The 17335-nt window shown below is 45.8% G+C and overlaps 1 long non-coding RNA gene across 1 annotated transcript in view; it reads left to right on the top strand.

Annotated features, from left to right (window-relative positions):
• LOC308589505 overlaps nucleotides 1–17335 on the top strand; it is a 32534-nt gene that overhangs the window by 1330 nt on the left and 13869 nt on the right. Inside the window, exon 2 of the long non-coding RNA XR_014009332.1 lies at nucleotides 7682–7790. This is a non-coding gene — a long non-coding RNA (uncharacterized lncRNA). The remainder of the gene's footprint in view (nucleotides 1–7681; nucleotides 7791–17335) is intronic.

Below are 17335 nucleotides of genomic sequence, written 5' to 3'. Positions count from 1 at the left end.
AGAAAAGAAAACCTCATGTTTTTTTCACCCTCCTCAGTGATGACACCTGGGGCAACCCACACCCCCACACCCCCTTCCTCCGCCACTGACTGAGACAGTTTATTATACCCATACAAAGGTGACCATATACTTTCAGAATTACTAACCAGTCCTCCTTTTGACATTTCAACTTTTGAGTCAGAAATTGAACATGACTAACGCTTTGATGTCCTTGGTTGAAGGTAATCCCTACATGCTCAGATGTGATTTTCTCTTTCCTTACATAGTCTCATGTTCAAAGTCTTTGAAAAGCTGTTAAATCGAAGTCCAATCCACGTCCTCATTTAGAATGCCGAATAAAACAAAGCCACTTCCTGCAAAAATCAGAAGGGACAGCTCTGTGGGAAGACCTGCTGGGATGAGCAGTTTATGATGTTGTGGATCTCAGTGGGCTGATTTCCAGCTCAGCTGAAGATATGCCAGCATAACTTGCTCATCCCAGCTCAGCCATAGCTCAGCTGGTGAGTTGAAACTGATGGAGCCATTTATGGTGTAAGCCATGGGTAGGCAAACTAAGGCACAGGGGCCGGATCAGGCCCAATCACCTTCGAAACCTGTGCTGCAGGCAGTCCGGGAATCAGCGTGTTTTTACATGAGTAAAATGTGTCCTTTTCTTTAAAATGCATCTCTGGGTTATTTGTGGGGCATAGGAATTTGTTCATTTTTTTCTTCTTCAAAATATAGCCTGGCCCCCACAAGGTCTGAGGGACAATGGACTGGCCCCCTGCTGAAAACGTTTGCTGACCCCTGGTGTAAGCAGTGGTGCAATGGGGGGGGGGGAGAGCCTCAGGAGAGGTTGCACCGGGCCCAAAATTGCTAGGGGGCACAAAATTTCAACACCTGGCGCTACCTGAATGCAGCCGCATGCTTCTGTCGCTGGGCTCTGTTGAAAATGGCTTCTCCATGCGAACCAGGAAGTGACCTCTCCAGACAATGGAACAACTCTTCTTTTCTTATCTAGGTGGCTGCAAGCTCCTGGATGATGCGGAAGCCATTAGAAAGTTAAATGCACATGCATACTCTGCCTGTTTCCCACCCTCCCAATCACCCTCCATGTGGTCCCGGGCTCTGATAACCCACGCTATGCCACTGTGTGTAAGTTCCCCAAAAATGACATTTGGAAGGGAGGAGCGGTGTGTGAGCAGTGAAAGGAGATTTAGGCTGGATCCCAAGCCTGTTCTGCTCAGTCATGTGATCGGGCAACCCAACATAAAACACTATTTTAAAGGTTTCTTTCCCCTCTGCCGTGCTTAGGCAGAGCAACAGCAGAAGCCCTGCTGCTGAATGTGTTACAATGTGGTGTAACTTTACACTAGCTTGCTTTGTGCCAAACTTTTGCACATGGGATTGACATCCCCAGCATCCCCCATGCCTGTCAAGGGAACTGACACGTAGCACACTTTGCAGAGCAGAGAGAGAAGGCAACCCCTGCTAACTTGCAATTAGTCCTTTTAAGGGACGCAGGTGGCACTGTGGTCTAAACCACTGAGCCTCTTGGGCTTGCCAATTGGAAGGTTGGCAGTTCGAATCCCTGCAATGGAATGAGCTCCCGTTGCTCGGTCCCAGCACCTGCCAACCTAGCAGATCAAAAGCATGCCAGTGCAAGTAGATGAATAGGTGCCACTATGGTGGGAAGGTAAATGGTGCTTCTGTGCTCTCTGGTTTCCATCATGATGTTCTGTTGCACCAGAAACAGTTTAGTCATGCTGGCCACATGCCCCAAAAGCTGTCTGTGGACAAACGCCGGCTCCCTCGGCCTGAAAGCGAGATGAGCGCCGCAACCCCATAGTCGCCTTTGGCTGGACTTAACCACCCAAGGGTCCTTTACCTTACCTTTACCTTTACCTAGTCCCTTTATTAATGAATCAGAACAGAAAACACTGTTCCGGCGGGCTCTGTAAAGGTGCTAAGTCTGACTCCTCTCTTTGCTCTGTGCAGGGGCACCTGCCTGTTCCCCCCTTTTCCTCATCCTCCAAGCTCCCAGTCCATCCCAGCTCTTCCCCTCCTCTGGGGTGCGTCCGGTTGCCCACCACCAGGATCCCAGATCCAAATTCTCTTTCTTTGCACTTTCCCTGAGAGGGCTCTCAGTCAGGCGGTTTCTACCACTCCACCTCACCTAGTCAGTCCCTGACAATGCCCTCAATGTCCCTGACAATGCCCTTTAGCAATCCTCAATGTATGGGTCAGCCCTCAATGCATAAGGATTTATTGTGGCAGTTTGCTTGGTCCTGATGAAGGTACTCTACTTTTGCTTGGAGATAATTCTTCTGCTGAACCAATGCAGACATCTGGAATTTTGAGTGTGTGTGTGTGTGTGTGTGTGGTTTGTTACAAAACTCCATTTAAGCATTATGAAGTATTTGAATGCTGACATATTTAATAGTACCAGAGATGTTCTCCATGTGTTCATAATCTGCCTGTTGCCCTCAGACATCAGACCTTGAGGGAAGTACACTCTGGCCTCTGCCATTGGCCAGGGACCCAAGGGACCGAAGGAGGCCACAGCCCCTGCCTCCCAGGAAGAACATTATGGCCGGAGGAAGACAAGTCTGTCCCCATCCATCAGGAAGCAATGAGTTTGTTTCCTCCTTGCCTGCCAGAAAGAACACTTGGCTCCAGTTGCAGAGCAGAAGGGAAGTACACTATGGCCCCATCCATCAGCCAGGGGACGAAAGACTGCTGGGTCATTTTCAGTCCCTCCATCCAAGCAAGACCACCAGGGCTGGAAGATCAGCCTGGTCCCAAACTGTATATAAATCCCTGTTTTTAGTTCACCACTTTGTTTCTGGCTCTGTCAAACTGTTCTCCTTTCCCCCCTTCTATTCCCCTCCCCTTCTGCGTTTTCTCTTTTTAGATTTGTCAGCCTGCCTCTCCTTCTCCAAGCTTGGTTCTTATTTGGATGGGGTCATTGGAGGCAGGTAACAGGTTTATCCCACTCCTCAGCTGAGTACTCTTTTGCTTTCTCACATGTAAGCAAAGAAGTGAGAACTACAAAGCGTGTTCTCCTTCATGGAGAGCACGTGTTGTGGTGGGGTCTAACAAGACATCCCACTGTTGCTGGGCAGGAAAGATAAGTTGGCCACCATTGCGATTGGGCTCCTCTTGTCATTGGGGAGAATTTGATGTTGCCATTTTGTGACTGACAGCCATAAGCTTTATATTCCCTGTGCGCAGCATTGAGCTTCCTCTTATCGCTGCACACATCGGATCACCCTCCCACCCTCCCTATATTTAGGGTTGTTCGCTTGACCTTACTATGCCTGTCATGGGGTCGTCTGCTCTTGGGGCAGGGGCCTGGTAGGAATTTTGTTCGTTTGGCTGATTGGCTGGTGCCATTTGGTTTTTGCCTACTGCGTAGCAAATCGTCACAACTTGTAAAGTTGCGGTTAGGCATTGGTTTTATGAGTTGGTTGGTGGAGGGGCATGGATTGGCTGTGCCTGCCCCTCCCATACTGCTGCTGCAAGAGTATTGCCATGCTTGCCATGCTTTTGTCCGAATCCTGTCAAGGGGCTAGGGCCATGCAAGAGCCCCTGGGAGCATTTGGGGAGAGGTGAGGGCATGGTACCCAGCTCCATCTTTCTCCCCAAAATGTTTTCCCTTTCTGACTTTCATGGGTGTGTGAATGCCAGTCCCCGTGTGGGGTCAGATAGTCGCAACCAATGCCTCAGCAACCACTCACATTTTTTGTATTTTAATAACGTTGTGGCCAAAATTATACCAAAAACCTTAAACAAAAATTCTGTGTGAATTGTGTTTTATTTGGGGTGGCTTGGGGACCTCAGCACACAACAAAATGTGTGGATGGCTGTTCAGAGTGCCAGTCAGCCCTAGTCGTTCCACTCCAGGATACTCCATTCCATTCCCTCATTTCTAGGTTTTGTTTCTATAAACAGTCAGTATTTAGTCACCACTGAGTATACCCAGCCCTCATTGGAATGATTTCGGTTCTTTCCCTTACCCTTTAGCTTTGGATGTGCAGCATTCCTGCGCTCATGGCATTGCAATGATTACAAGTCAGTTCCCACGGGGGAAATGGTGAGGCTATATTCCTAATCAGGTTTGAAAATATTTATGCAAATCTGTTTCCCCAGAGCTGTACACAAGCTGCTCAACCTTGCAAGATTTGCTGGAGCTAACCATAAAGAATAAGGTCAGAGCAAAAAAATAAAAAATGTATTGAACATTTCAGGTCCCCTTCTAGAATGAACACACATACAACAGAAACTCTCGTATTTTCTTTTGAAAGACAGAGAGAAGTTTGTTCATTCTTGCTGGTGACTGAGCTCACTGTAGGAAGCTAGAAGCAGATCTTGCTTGCCATAAAGCCAATGGTGTTTTTCCCATATAAATAAATGGTTCCCATTCTTTCTTATCTGAAATAGGTAAAGTGATGTCCTTGGGGATACTGTTCTTTTGAGGGTGTGTGTGTGTGTGTGCGTGTGTGCGTGTGTGTGTGTGTAAATTTGTCTCTGTGCAGAATGCACTGCACCCTCAGGGCTCTTTATGAATTGAAGGCTTTTCTCAAAACACACGTACCGACAATGACATCTTGCTAGTTAAAAAGAAAAAAGCCATGACACTGAACTCCAGTGTTAATGCTGCAGCTCAGGGAAAGCTCTTTACAAGAGAGAGAGAAAAATGCCTATGAATGGATCTTACCTGAACTTGCTTATTGCTGCTTGCTCAGCACCTTAGGCAAATATTTGTTTTCTACTGTGGTACATATTTGGCATTGTTTGAGCTAACCCTTCTTTCAGAGTACATACGGTTTTGTAAAAATGCCAATACCTCGCTTTTGAAACACAGTTTATGCAATCTCGGAATGTCATTGCATGCTTGTTTTCCAGCAGGGATATTCATACTTTCATCACCTTATCAGTAGATCGTTCAGGAGAAATTTCTCCTGCGATTCTTTATGCCCCACAAGGTAGGCAGCATGTCATAATCTTAAGTTGCTCAGATCACTAAGGCTGTGATCCTAAGTTTATGCACTAGGAAGAAAATGCATTCTACTTTGCTCAAGGCTGTTTCACAAATTACATGGTAGACAGTTCAAGTTGCCACACCAAGTTTATTCCCATCAGGGAACAGTAACTGAATAGCCACCTGGGTGAGTGTACTTGTCTGTTACACATGTTTTCACAAATGCGATGGCGGCTAATGGATTGAAGTTGAATCCTGACAAGACAGAAGTACTGTTTTTGGGGGACAGGGGGCGGGCTGGTGTGGAGGACTCCCTGGTCCTGAATAGGGTAACTGTGCCACTGAAGGACCAGGTGCACAGCCTGGGAGTCATTTTGGACTCACAGCTGTCCATGGAGGTGCAGGTCAATTCTGTATCCAGGGCAGCTGTCTACCAACTCCACCTGGTACGCAGGCTGAGACCCTACCTGCCCGTGGACTGTCTCGCCAGAGTGGTGCATGCTCTGGTTATCTCCCGCTTGGACTACTGCAATGCGCTCTACGTGGGGCTACCTTTGAAGGTGACTCGGAAACTACAACTAATCCAGAATGCAGCAGCTAGACTGGTGACTGGGGGCAGCCGCCGAGACCACATAACACCGGTCTTGAAAGACCTACATTGGCTGCCAGTACATTTCCGAGCACAATTCAAAGTGCTGGTGTTGACCTTTAAAGCCCTAAACGGCCTCGGCCCAGTATACCTGAAGGAGCGTCTCCACCCCCATCGTTCTGCCCGGACGCTGAGGTCCAGTGCCGAGGGCCTTCTGGCAGTTCCCTCATTGTGAGAAGCAAAGCTACAGGGAACCAGGCAGCGGGCCTTCTCAGTAGTGGCGCCCGCCCTGTGGAACGCCCTCCCATCAGATGTCAAAGCGATAAATAACTACCTGACATTTAGAAGACATCTTAAGGCAGCCCTGTTCAGGGAAGTTTTTAATCTGTGATATTTTACTGTATTTTTGGTTTCTATGGAAACCGCCCAGAGTGGCTGGGGAAACCCAGCCAGATGGGCGGGGTACAAATAATAAATTATTATTATTATTATTATTATTATTATTATTATTATTATTATTATTATTATCATCATCATCATCATCATCATCATCATCATATTCATGGCTGCCGTTTGTAAGGGAACAAAAGTACAAAATTGGGCCTGAGTGTCTAAACCTGCAAATTACTTTCCCAATGTATAAAAAACAAAGAAGTTTAAATCCACATTTAGCATGTGCGCACACAAATTTAGAAGATATATATCAAATACAATCTAAAATCTCAGTGTTATAATCATGGCAATATAAAATTACATCAGAACATCATCTTATATGGCCAGCAAAATGTGGCCAACGATATTGCTATAGACCAAAGATGTTTCAACCCTCGAAGGGTCTTCCCAAATGGTCAAGATGCTTAAATATCAGTGTTGTCACCAAATATGACTCTTAGCTAGTCTGTATAGACCTCATGGACTGAGCCATCTTATCCATAGACAATGTTCCTGCCCTTTAATAGACCTGAATGTATGTATGCTGTTACATAGCTTGTCCGATCATCTGAGATTCAGGGGTTTACTCCAAGATGTCAGCCAGCAAACATGCATTTTTAAATGTGCATGCCATATCAAGAATACTATATTCCAGAAACAGTGATGGTCATGGTTCCCCACCCCCACCCCCAAATAATGTTCAAAACAGAAGCAAATGTCTTTCTAGTGCATGATAAAGTACATAAAATCTGTCATTTGGCCTGTTCTGCTGAGGCAAGGGATCCCTGCAGAATAGACTCTATGGCCACAGGATTTCCTGCTGCTGCCCAGACGTGTCACAAATTCCCTGTTGGGTTTGGGTTGTTTTTTTAAAAAAGTAAATTTTACACTAATTAAGGATATACGAAGTAGCATCTGCTCAGTATAGCCTATGTACGCTAGCCTTCCCAAACCTTGTGCTGTCAGATGCTTTTAGAATACAGTTCCTATCATCCTTGACCATTAACCATGCATTCCCTCCCTCCCACCCCTCTGTGCAGCCCTGGGCACTGGTAACCCACGCTATGCCACTGGGCAAAAGGTTGGGGAAGGCTGGTAAATGCTAATTCTCTAGTGCTGATTCCCTGAGTGTGGATCAGTGCCACCATCCGCATCTGTAGGGCTGAGTAAACCCAAAGGTTAATTACCAAAAGAGACAAAGAGAACCCTTAGCAGGGGGAGGGGGACACCCAAACAGCCCAATAAGGATGAACATTCAGAGTTGTTCTACAAGATGCTGGCTGAGAATTGGATTGTGGGGTGGGGTGGGGAGATGGAAAATCAGGGCAGAGAGAGGTTTTAATATAGAGTGTCCTGGTTGGTTATATTTTGCTCCAGATCTTACAGAAGGGTGACATGGATATTTTTAAAATAAATAAATAGTAAATCCTCAGGGCATTGCGTAACAATCCCTGCTTAAGCCTCAAAGTGTTTTGTTTGATCACTGGACGTGCTCGAGTCAAATAAAAGTTACAATATGGCAATGTGGTCAGTAAATGCTGAATCAGGGATTCCAGCCCCATCTTTCCCCCTTTTTTCCCCAAGGGCAAAATCTGAATATATTTCATGTAAAGGAGTTGAGCTTTGGGGATTATTTATAGGGAATCTACTGAAATATGTATAAGATCCTAATATAGCAATTATATTTTGTCTGCTAGGATGTGGTCAACCACAACTTCTGCCTTGAACTCCAAGCCAACCCTCATGCTAAAGCCATCAGAGAACGTCTATAGCTGGATAAATTTGTGGTAAATATGTGAAGAAAAGGTAGGTCACCTCCAAAGCAATTCAACATCATGCTGCCATTCATCTGGTAAAGTGGTTTGCTGCGTATATCCAAAGGGCATATGTCAAAGTCAAAATTCACAAACACTTTGAAATTGCATAGCTCTGAATATGCTGCTTCCGTCCTTAACTGCAAGTGTGGAAAACTAGTCTGCTTATTATATATTTGGATAATGAGACACTTGGGCTTCCAGTGAAAGAGATGTAACCCCAAACTTGCTCCTGTAGAGGGAATTCAACCCCACCCAGAACAGGTAACTTGCCAGGTATTAGAAGAGGCCTCACATTAACTTGAGACAAAATTAACATGGAAAACACACTTCCATTGGTAATCATAATTATGCCCAAGAAAAAATTACATATCCTCCAAGTGTCCCTATTTTCCAGGAATGTCCTTGATTTAGAGAAGCCAACCCAGTTTCAGATTTGATCCCAGAATGTCCCACTTTTCCTTAGGATGTGGCTATTTTCATTGGAGAACTGTTGGAGGGTATGGAGTTATCCGATTCCCGAGCCACCTGAAAGCAATCCTGTATAGGGAAGGTTTCTTTTTAATGAGTGTCTGGGGCAGCCCAGTAAGGTGTGTGGGGTATAAAAAGTAAATTACCATTATGGAATGAGACATCCCTATTTTCAGTGGAGAAATGTTGGAGGGTATGAAATTAAAGTTTGATTTACTTGTAAAACTCCGTTAATAGAAATCTACCAATTCGCCTCAGTAGAGGAATTTCAGAATCAGTTTAGACTGAGTCTACACAACTTGTAACCCAATGGCTATCAATTGAGTCCTTCCTCCATGTTTTCAGTTGGAAGAAAATAGGAATAAATAAGAGATTGCCTATGTGACAGGCTCAGCTTTATGGCCAGTTTATAAGGTATGCAAATGGCTACAACTGTTGTGTGCAATTTCTGTACAGTGCACCAACAATACCTTCTATTGTTTTGCTGAGGGCTCTGCAGTTCATCTTTGACCAGGTGCTTGACTATATTAACAGTTGTGTTTCTATAGTGAAGTAAACATAAGTGCCTGAGGGAATATATATATATATCTCAGTGTCACTTGCAAACACATGGAAAGAAAGATGAAGAACTGCATAGTCTTCCAACTTTCTCCCAATGGATTTACTCCAGGTAGTTTTCAATACAATCAGACATTTGTGCAAAACAGTGAGTAATCTGAGCACAGTTCTACCCATAGACAGATCTGATGCTATCATGTTGTCCATCAATAAATTATGTCGTATTTGTTCATCAGAGACTAGCCTGCGAAGCCCGGATGCTTTTGAGTCCTGACTTCAACTGAAATGCCTGTCTCTGTCAGTTACGAATCTATCTTGTAAGCAGGGATGAAATAAATCAGGACGGGTGTCAAGAAAACCATCTCAGGTCACATTCGCATTTGTGGTGCCAAAGAAACGCCCTCTGTTCCCATCTTTAAACATAAGGCAACACCCCAAAACCACCGGGATGCAAATGCAGGAATTGGCGCATGTATTCCTAGCTGGAATGACGCACATGTCCACACATGTTTCTCCTTTGCAATACAACAATCAACATACTTGAAATTCCACAGGTCAGCTGGTAATGGGAGAGTGTGGGAACTGGAGTCAGCATCGCCTACATCTCCTATTCCATCCAACGTGCAAATCAGTGGGGTTTCAGCTGTTTAAAAACAAGGCTGTATAGGCCTGCAGAGATCACTGTAACTGTTGGACTAGCAACAGCCAACAATGAAGATGGGATAGCCTAGCATCACCTTCCATTCCCTGTTAATGTATTAATACTGGCTTAACTTGCGGTTTGGAGTTGGGTGACACTGATATGCAGAGAACACCCAGCTCTCTCTCTCTCTTTTTCATCTGAACCATGAGTAGTGGTGGAGCCCAAAATGGGTGCCTGGAGTCAGCTAACTTGGGTGGGATTGAGGCTAACAAAATAATCAAGATCAATACAGGTACTGTTGGTGAATTGCTTGGAAGTGGTATTTGACCTGTTCTGGACAAGGTTACACTGCTGCTTGAGGATTAGGTCAGAAGTAGCTTGCCAGATTGTTAGCTTCCAGGCAGGTGGGTAGCTATTATTCACTGGGAGACAGGGGTGAGATGGTGGGAAGGTCAATATAGTGCAGTTGCACCAACAAGATTGACTCTGCCAGGGCGTTTCATTATGCCAGCCTCCCTGCACGACGTCCCTCCCAGCAATTTACCTTCTTCTCACATGTCCTTCTCAGGGTAATCCTACATTTGGGTGGTGTGTTTGTGCGGAGGCAAATTGTGCATAGTGGGACTGGTTCAGTTGCACTGGGTGTGGAGTCTCTGGGGTGCTACTGGGAAGGCCACAACTATGATTTAGAATGGAGTAGCAAAGGGGTGCCAAATTTTGGTGTTGCAGTGGTGCTGTGGGTTAAACCACAGAGCCTAGGCCTTGCCGATCAGAAGGTTGGCGGTTCAAATCCCCGCGACGGGGTGAGCTCCCGTTGCTCAGTCCCTGCTCCTGCCAACCTAGCAGTTCAAAAGCACGTCAAAGTGCAAGTAGATAAATAGGTACAGCTCCAGCGGGAAGGTAAACGGTGTTTCCGTGCACTGCTCTGGTTCGCCAGAAGCGGCTTAGTCATGCTGTCCACATGACCCGGAAGCTGTACACCAGCTCCCTCGGCCAATAAAGCAAGATGAGCGCCGCAACCCCAGAGTCGGTCACAACTGGACCTAATGGTCAGGGGTCCCTTTACCTTAGGGTCAACATATGTCCAGGAAAACCCAGACATGCCCTCTTTTGGGGGGCCAACATGCCCATTTGAGTGGATTTTTACATATTAAAGGAAATGTTTGGGGTTTGGGGCGTATGGCTTGGGTGGCTGTCAGGGACTGGACTGAAGGGGACGAGATTGAGGAGGAATGGTGGAGATCATCCCCCCTTCTCCTGAAGCTTCCAAAGAAGAGGAAGGCAGTATTGAATTACAGCAGGCTTTCTCAACTTCAGCCCTCCAGATGTTTTGAGACTACAATTCCCATCATTCCTGACCACTGGTCCTGCTAGCTAGGGATCATGGGAGTTCTAGGCCAAAAACATCTGGAGGGCTGAGGTTGAGGAAGCCTGAATTACAGCATGGTTTGAGGGAGGTCACAGCTCAGAGACAGCTGAAAAGAAGAGTTGGGAGGTGTTGGGAGAAGAGAAGGGGGAGACACGTTATCACTGGAGAGTATTTCTGACCCCGCTTCTCCCAGAACCCGGCGTTCATCAAGAGTGCAAGAGCAAAGGACTCAGAGACAATTAGCCTCTGGTGGCCACCATAAGGGGAACTGCTGTAGCTAGGAAGAGAGGCAGGAGGAGCTCAGTTGGAACAACGCCATTAACGGCAGATAAACTCCATTCCTTTGTCTCTCATGATGATGATTGAATAAACTTATTAGTAAGAACTCTTCTTTGTTTTTCTCTGCTTCTTGCTGCTACCGGGGGAGGGATAGAATTCCTCCGAAGCCTGACAGTGCCTTGGGCTTGGGCTTGGGCTGAGACGCAAGCGGCTCGGGTGTGGGCACGCGCTGCTGTTCATGCCATGGCCTCTGCCAGCCCAAGCCGGGGAAAGAGGCATATGGGCACGACAGCAGCAGCCCTGCATGCCTTCACCCACACACCTCATTCCCCAGCTTGGCCTGGCAGCGGCTCAGGCTGTCCTCTTGTTTGCTCTTCGAGGTATGGCAACCTTAGGTTGTGCAGGGCGTTGGTTAAATGTGAGACCCCAAAATCTGTCATTGGTGTGTGTGTGTGTGTGTGTGTGTGTGTGTGTGTAAAACAAGTCAGCAGCCACCAAAGAGAGATGATCCATTCAGGAATAGGATGGGGTGAAGGGCTCAGTCCCAACTCCCCTATATGCGTGATAGGCCACCAGACTGAGCATGTGTTATACAGACCAATCCCTCCATGGGGATTTCCTCTTTTGGGCCTTGCAAAATGCACACATGGTATCCATTTGAGTCTGCAGTTCCTGGTGCAGTTAGGGATCTGAGCACATATGGACATAACTGGATCAGGGAAATGGGAGGGATTCGACACGTGTACTACGCTTATGCCAGGATGCAAAGAGTGTGCAGTCAAAAACCCTGGAAAATAGGCTTTTTAAAAGATTTTCAGTTCAACGGAAATGCTGTCAATGCCTTGTAAACATTGAAAACTAAGCTAAAACTCAAACCGCTCCGCTTCGTACTGGAGGGGCACTTATCAATTACATATGCAAACAGAAAATGTTTTCCACTGAAACAGGCTTCTAAATGAGCTTCTGTGTCTAGTTGAAAATGAAATCTTTGTAGGTTTTCAGATCTACTGGAGTGAACTAAAATTTTCTGTTCTAATTCATGAAGTCTTTAAAAACCTTGCTCTTAACTTATCAAAATACTTTTAAATATCTGTGGGTCAGTTCCACTAACATGCGAATACAGGCTTCCATTTCCTTACCTCCCTCATTGTGTTTACAGAGAATGCAGTGTAAACTGTGTGTGCGTGTAGTTTGTGTATATGGAGAGAGGAAGAGGCCATCTACAAGTTTGCAATTTACCAGAGTTTAGTCTATGAAAGAATGAGCTATAAACAAAGACGGCCAAAGGCCACTTGCTTTGGCCAAGAATGCTTGGGTTTCTGGCTATATTGTTTTCTTGGCCTTCAAGCTTTGTTCTTGCAACATCCCCGCCCTCCTCCAAATAGATGCTCAAACCAAAAATTCTGCACTAGTGCCTCTTTATTAGCTATAGCCCCATGTAACATGATCTCTCAATTTATACTCAGAATGAGCATGTTTGTCCAACCAGTTTTCTGATGCATGTATTGCCCAGGGAGGCACATTATGTGACCCATGAGAACAGCAAAAGAACCAGACTGTACAATGCTGATGGGATAAAATCCAGGCCAAATCTTTATTGACAGCAGCAGGCAGGACAAGGGTTGGCATGGCATGGGGTCCCAAGATCAGTTCATCATTCCACAAGCCCCACGTTGATGGAATGGATCTGCCCCAAACCTGTTCCATGGGAGTCGGCCAGTGTTGAACCTTGCTGTGGTGCAAACTTAGCAAGCAAAGTCTCACTGCGTGACCAGGGTGCAGATTCCTACCAGGCAGATACCCCAGCATTGAGCTTCAGTCAATCCTCCCTTTAGGCACCTTATGGAGGCTCCTCTATACTAGGGACATTCAATTCCCAAGAGACTGCGATCTACTCCCGGGGGAAAAACTAGCAGTGATATATCGGGCGGGGGGGGGAGCCAAACTTCTTGAGCAGCCTTTTTAGGGGGGCAAGCAAAACCTCTTGAGCTTTTTTGGGGGGGCATACTTCTGATGCTTTTTTGGGGGGGGATGTGCCATAAATCACTTACCAGGTAGTAAACCCAGCAGCAATAACTCCGTCTTCCGAATCAGCAATTGTGCATGAGTGACGGACAGAGTGAGGGGGCCGGGCCGGATACTCTTTTCCCCCTGCGGAGGAAAGTCAGCATGCAATCAACCATCATCAACCGCTATCACCTGGGGATTGACCTGTCAACTGCGGTCGACTAGTTGGACACCCCTGCCCTATACTATGTTGGTCTGCCCAATGCCATTTCTGCCCTCATACAAACTACCTTCTTCTGCCTAACAAAGTAAGGCCATAATGTCACTGAGGGAAAGGTGGGAAAAGAGCCAATCAGGTTGAGAGAGGAAAAAATTATTTCTGGCCCTATTAGCCAGCGCCCCATAATTTCTCAGTAAAGTCTCTAACCCGAGAGTTGGTGGGCAGGAATCTTTCAAGGCAAAATGGCCTTGACCTCATCCCTTTGCAAGGGCTCGTGGGAAAGCTTTTTTGCCTCTGTCCAGCCCAGTGGATTCCATTCCACCAGCATCAGGTGAATGGAATGATGTACTGATGCTGGAGCCATGCCAACTCCTACCCTACCTGCTGCGGTCAATAAAGATTTCATTCCAACTCCTGGTGTTCTGCCAGTTCATTTGCTGTTCTTCTGGGTCACATATTACTCCTGTCAGGGCAAACACTTTCCCTTCTTGAAGACTGTCCTGTATTTAATAAAATGTGAGAGAGTGGGACTAAAGAGTAAATCTGCCATTTGGTTACTCACTGTTTCTTAAGGTTCAAGAATGAGAGACTGGTGTATGCTAGCCAAATTGGTCCACTTTAAATTTCTGTAGGATTCCCTTCTATATCTTCTCTTTCTCTCAGAAATTCAGCCAAAGTTGTTGTTGTTGTTGTTGTTTAGTCGTTTAGTCGTGTCCGACTCTTCGTGACCCCATGGACCAGAGCACGCCAGGCACTTCTGTCCTCCACTGCCTCCCGCAGTTTGATCAAACTCATGCTAGTAGCTTCAAGAACACCATCCAACCATCTCATTCTCTGTCGTCCCCTTCTCCTTGTGCCCTCCATCTTTCCCAACATCAGGGTCTTTTCCAGGGAGTCTTCTCTTCTCATGAGGTGGCCAAAGTATTGGAGCCTCAGCTTCACGATCTGTCCTTCCAGTGAGCACTCAGGGCTGATTTCCTTAAGAATGGATAGGTTTGATCTTCTTGCAGTCCATGGGACTTTCAAGAGTCTCCTCCAGCACCATAATTCAAAAGCATCAATTCTTCGGCGATCAGCCTTCTTTATGGTCCAGCTCTCACTTCCATACATCACTACTGGGAAAACCATGGCTTTTACTATACGTACCTTTGTTGGCAAGGTGATGTCTCTGCTTTTTAAGATGTTGTCTAGGTTTGCCATCGCCTTTCTCCCAAGGAGCAGGCGTCTTTTAATTTCGTGACTGCTGTCACCATCTGCACTGATCATGGAGCCCAAGAAAGTAAAATCTCTCACTGCCTCCATTTCTTCCCCATCTATTTGCCAGGAGGTGATGGGCCCAGTGACCATGATCTTTGTTTTTTTGATGTTGAGCTTCAGACCATATTTTGCGCTCTCCTCTTTCACCCTCATTAAAAGGTTCTTTAATTCCTCTTCACTTTCTGCCATCAAGGTTGTGTCATCTGCATATCTGAGGTTGTTGATATTTCTTCCGGCAATCTTAATTCCGGCTTGGGATTCATCCAGCCCAGCCTTTCGCATGATGAATTCTGCATATAAGTTAAATAAGCAGGGAGACAATATACAGCCTTGCCGTACTCCTTTCCCAATTTGGAACCAATCAGTTGTTCCATATCCAGTTCTAACTGTAGCTTCTTGTCCCACATAGAGATTTCGCAGGAGACAGATGAGGTGATCAGGCACTCCCATTTCTTTACGAACTTGCCATAGTTTGCTGTGGTCAACACAGTCAAAGGCTTTTGCATAGTCAATGAAGCAGAAGTAGATGTCTTTCTGGAACTCTCTAGCTTTCTCCATAATCCAGCGCATGTTTGCAATTTGGTCTCTGGTTCCTCTGCCTCTTCTAAATCCAGCTTGCACTTCTGGGAGTTCTCGGTCCACATACTGCTTGAGCCTTCCTTGTAGAATTTTAAGCATAACCTTGCTAGCATGTGAAATGAGTGAAATTGTGCGGTAGTTGGAGCATTCTTTGGCACTGCCTTTCTTTGGGATTGGGATGTAGACTGATCTTCTCCAATCCTCTGGCCACTGCTGAGTTTTCCAAACTTGCTGGCATATTGAGTGTAGCACCTTAACAGCATCATCTTTTAAAATTTTAAACAGTTCAGCTGGAATACCATCACTTCCACTGGCCTTGTTATTTGCAGTGCTTTCTAAGGCCCATTTGACTTCACTCTCCAGGATGTCTGGCTCAAGGTCAGCAACCACACTACCTGGGGTGTACGAGACATCCATATCTTTCTGGTATAATTCCTCTGTGTATTCTTGCCACCTCTTCTTGATGTCTTTTGCTTCAGTTAGATCTTTACCACTTTTGTCCTTTATTATGGTAATCTTTGTACGAAATGTTCCTTTCATATTTCTGATTTTCTTGAACAGATCTCTGGTTCTTCCCATTCTGTTGCTTTCCTCTATTTCTTTGCATTGCTCGTTTAAGAAGGCCTTCTTGTCTCTCCTTGCTATTCTTTGGAAATCTGCATTCAATTTCCTGTATCTTTCACTATTTCCCTCGCATTTTGCTTGCCTTCTCTCCCCCGCTATTTGTAAGGCCTCGTTGGACAGCCACTTTGCTTTCTTGCATTTCTTTTTCATTGGGATGGTTTTAGTTGCTGCCTCCTGTATAATGTTGCGAGCCTCCACCCATAGTTCTTCAGGCACTCTGTCCAGCAAATCTAAATGCTTAAACCTGTTCCTCACTTCCACTGTGTATTCATAAGGGATTTGGTTTAGATTGTATCTTACCTGTCCAGTGGTTTTTCCTACTTTCTTCAGTTTAAGTTTGAATTTTGCTATAAGGAGCTGATGATCTGAGCCACAGTCAGCTCCAGGTCTTGTTTTTGCTGACTGTATAGAGCTTCTCCATCTTTGGCTGCAGAGAATATAATCAATCTGATTTCGATGTTGCCCATCTGGGGATGTCCATGTGTAGAGTCGTCTCTTGTGTTGTTGGGAAAGCGTGTTTGTGATGACCAGCTTGTTCTCTTGACAGAACTCTATTAGCCTTTGCCCTGCTTCGTTTTGATCTCCAAGGCCAAACTTGCCAGTTGTTCCTTTTATCTCTTGATTCCCTACTTTAGCATTCCAATCCCCTATAATGAGCAGAACATCCTTCTTTGGTGTCACTTCTATAAGGTCTTGTAAGTCTTCATAGAATTGGTCAATTTCAGTTTCTTCAGCACCAGTAGTTGGTGCATAAACTTGGATTACTGTGATGTTAAAAGGTCTGCCTTGGATTCGTATCGAGATCATTCTATCATTTTTGAGACTGCATCCCAGTACAGCTTTCGCCACTCTTTTGTTGACTATGAGGGCCACTCCATTTCTCTTACGGGTTTCTTGCCCACAGTAGTAGATATGATAGTCATCCGAACTGAATTCGCCCATTCCCGTCCATTTTAGCTCACTGATGCCCAGGATGTCAATATTTATTCTTGCCATCTCATTTTTGACCACATCCAACTTACCCAGGTTCATGGTTCTTACATTCCAGGTTCCTATGCAATATTTTTCTTTACAGCATTGGACTTTCCTTTCGCTTCCATGCATATCCACAACTGAGCGTCCTTTCGGCTTTGGCCCAGCCGCTTCATCAGCTCTGGATCTACTTGTACTTGTCCTCCGCTCTTCCCCAGTAGCATGTTGGACACCTTCCGACCTGAGGGGCTCATCTTCCAGCGTCATAACTTTTATATGCCTGTTGTCTTTGTCCATGGAGTTTTCTTGGCAGGGATACTGGAGTGGCTTGCCGGTTCCTACTCCAGGTGGATCACATTTGGTCAAAACTCTCCACTATGACCTGTTCATCTTGGGTGCCCTGCTCGGCGTAGTTCATAGCTTCTCTGAGTTCTTCAAGCCCCTTCGCCACGGCAAGGCAGTGATCCATGAAGGGGTCAGCCAAAGTAGAACCCTGTTAACTTCCATTCACTTCCACGGTAGACTAAAGCACATGCTTCATTCCATGCTACTGAAATC

This window comes from Podarcis bocagei, assembly GCF_964188305.1.
Source record: "Podarcis bocagei genome assembly, chromosome: 6".
NCBI lineage: Eukaryota > Metazoa > Chordata > Lepidosauria > Squamata > Lacertidae > Podarcis > Podarcis bocagei.
This window is presented reverse-complemented; position numbering and strand designations above follow the sequence as displayed.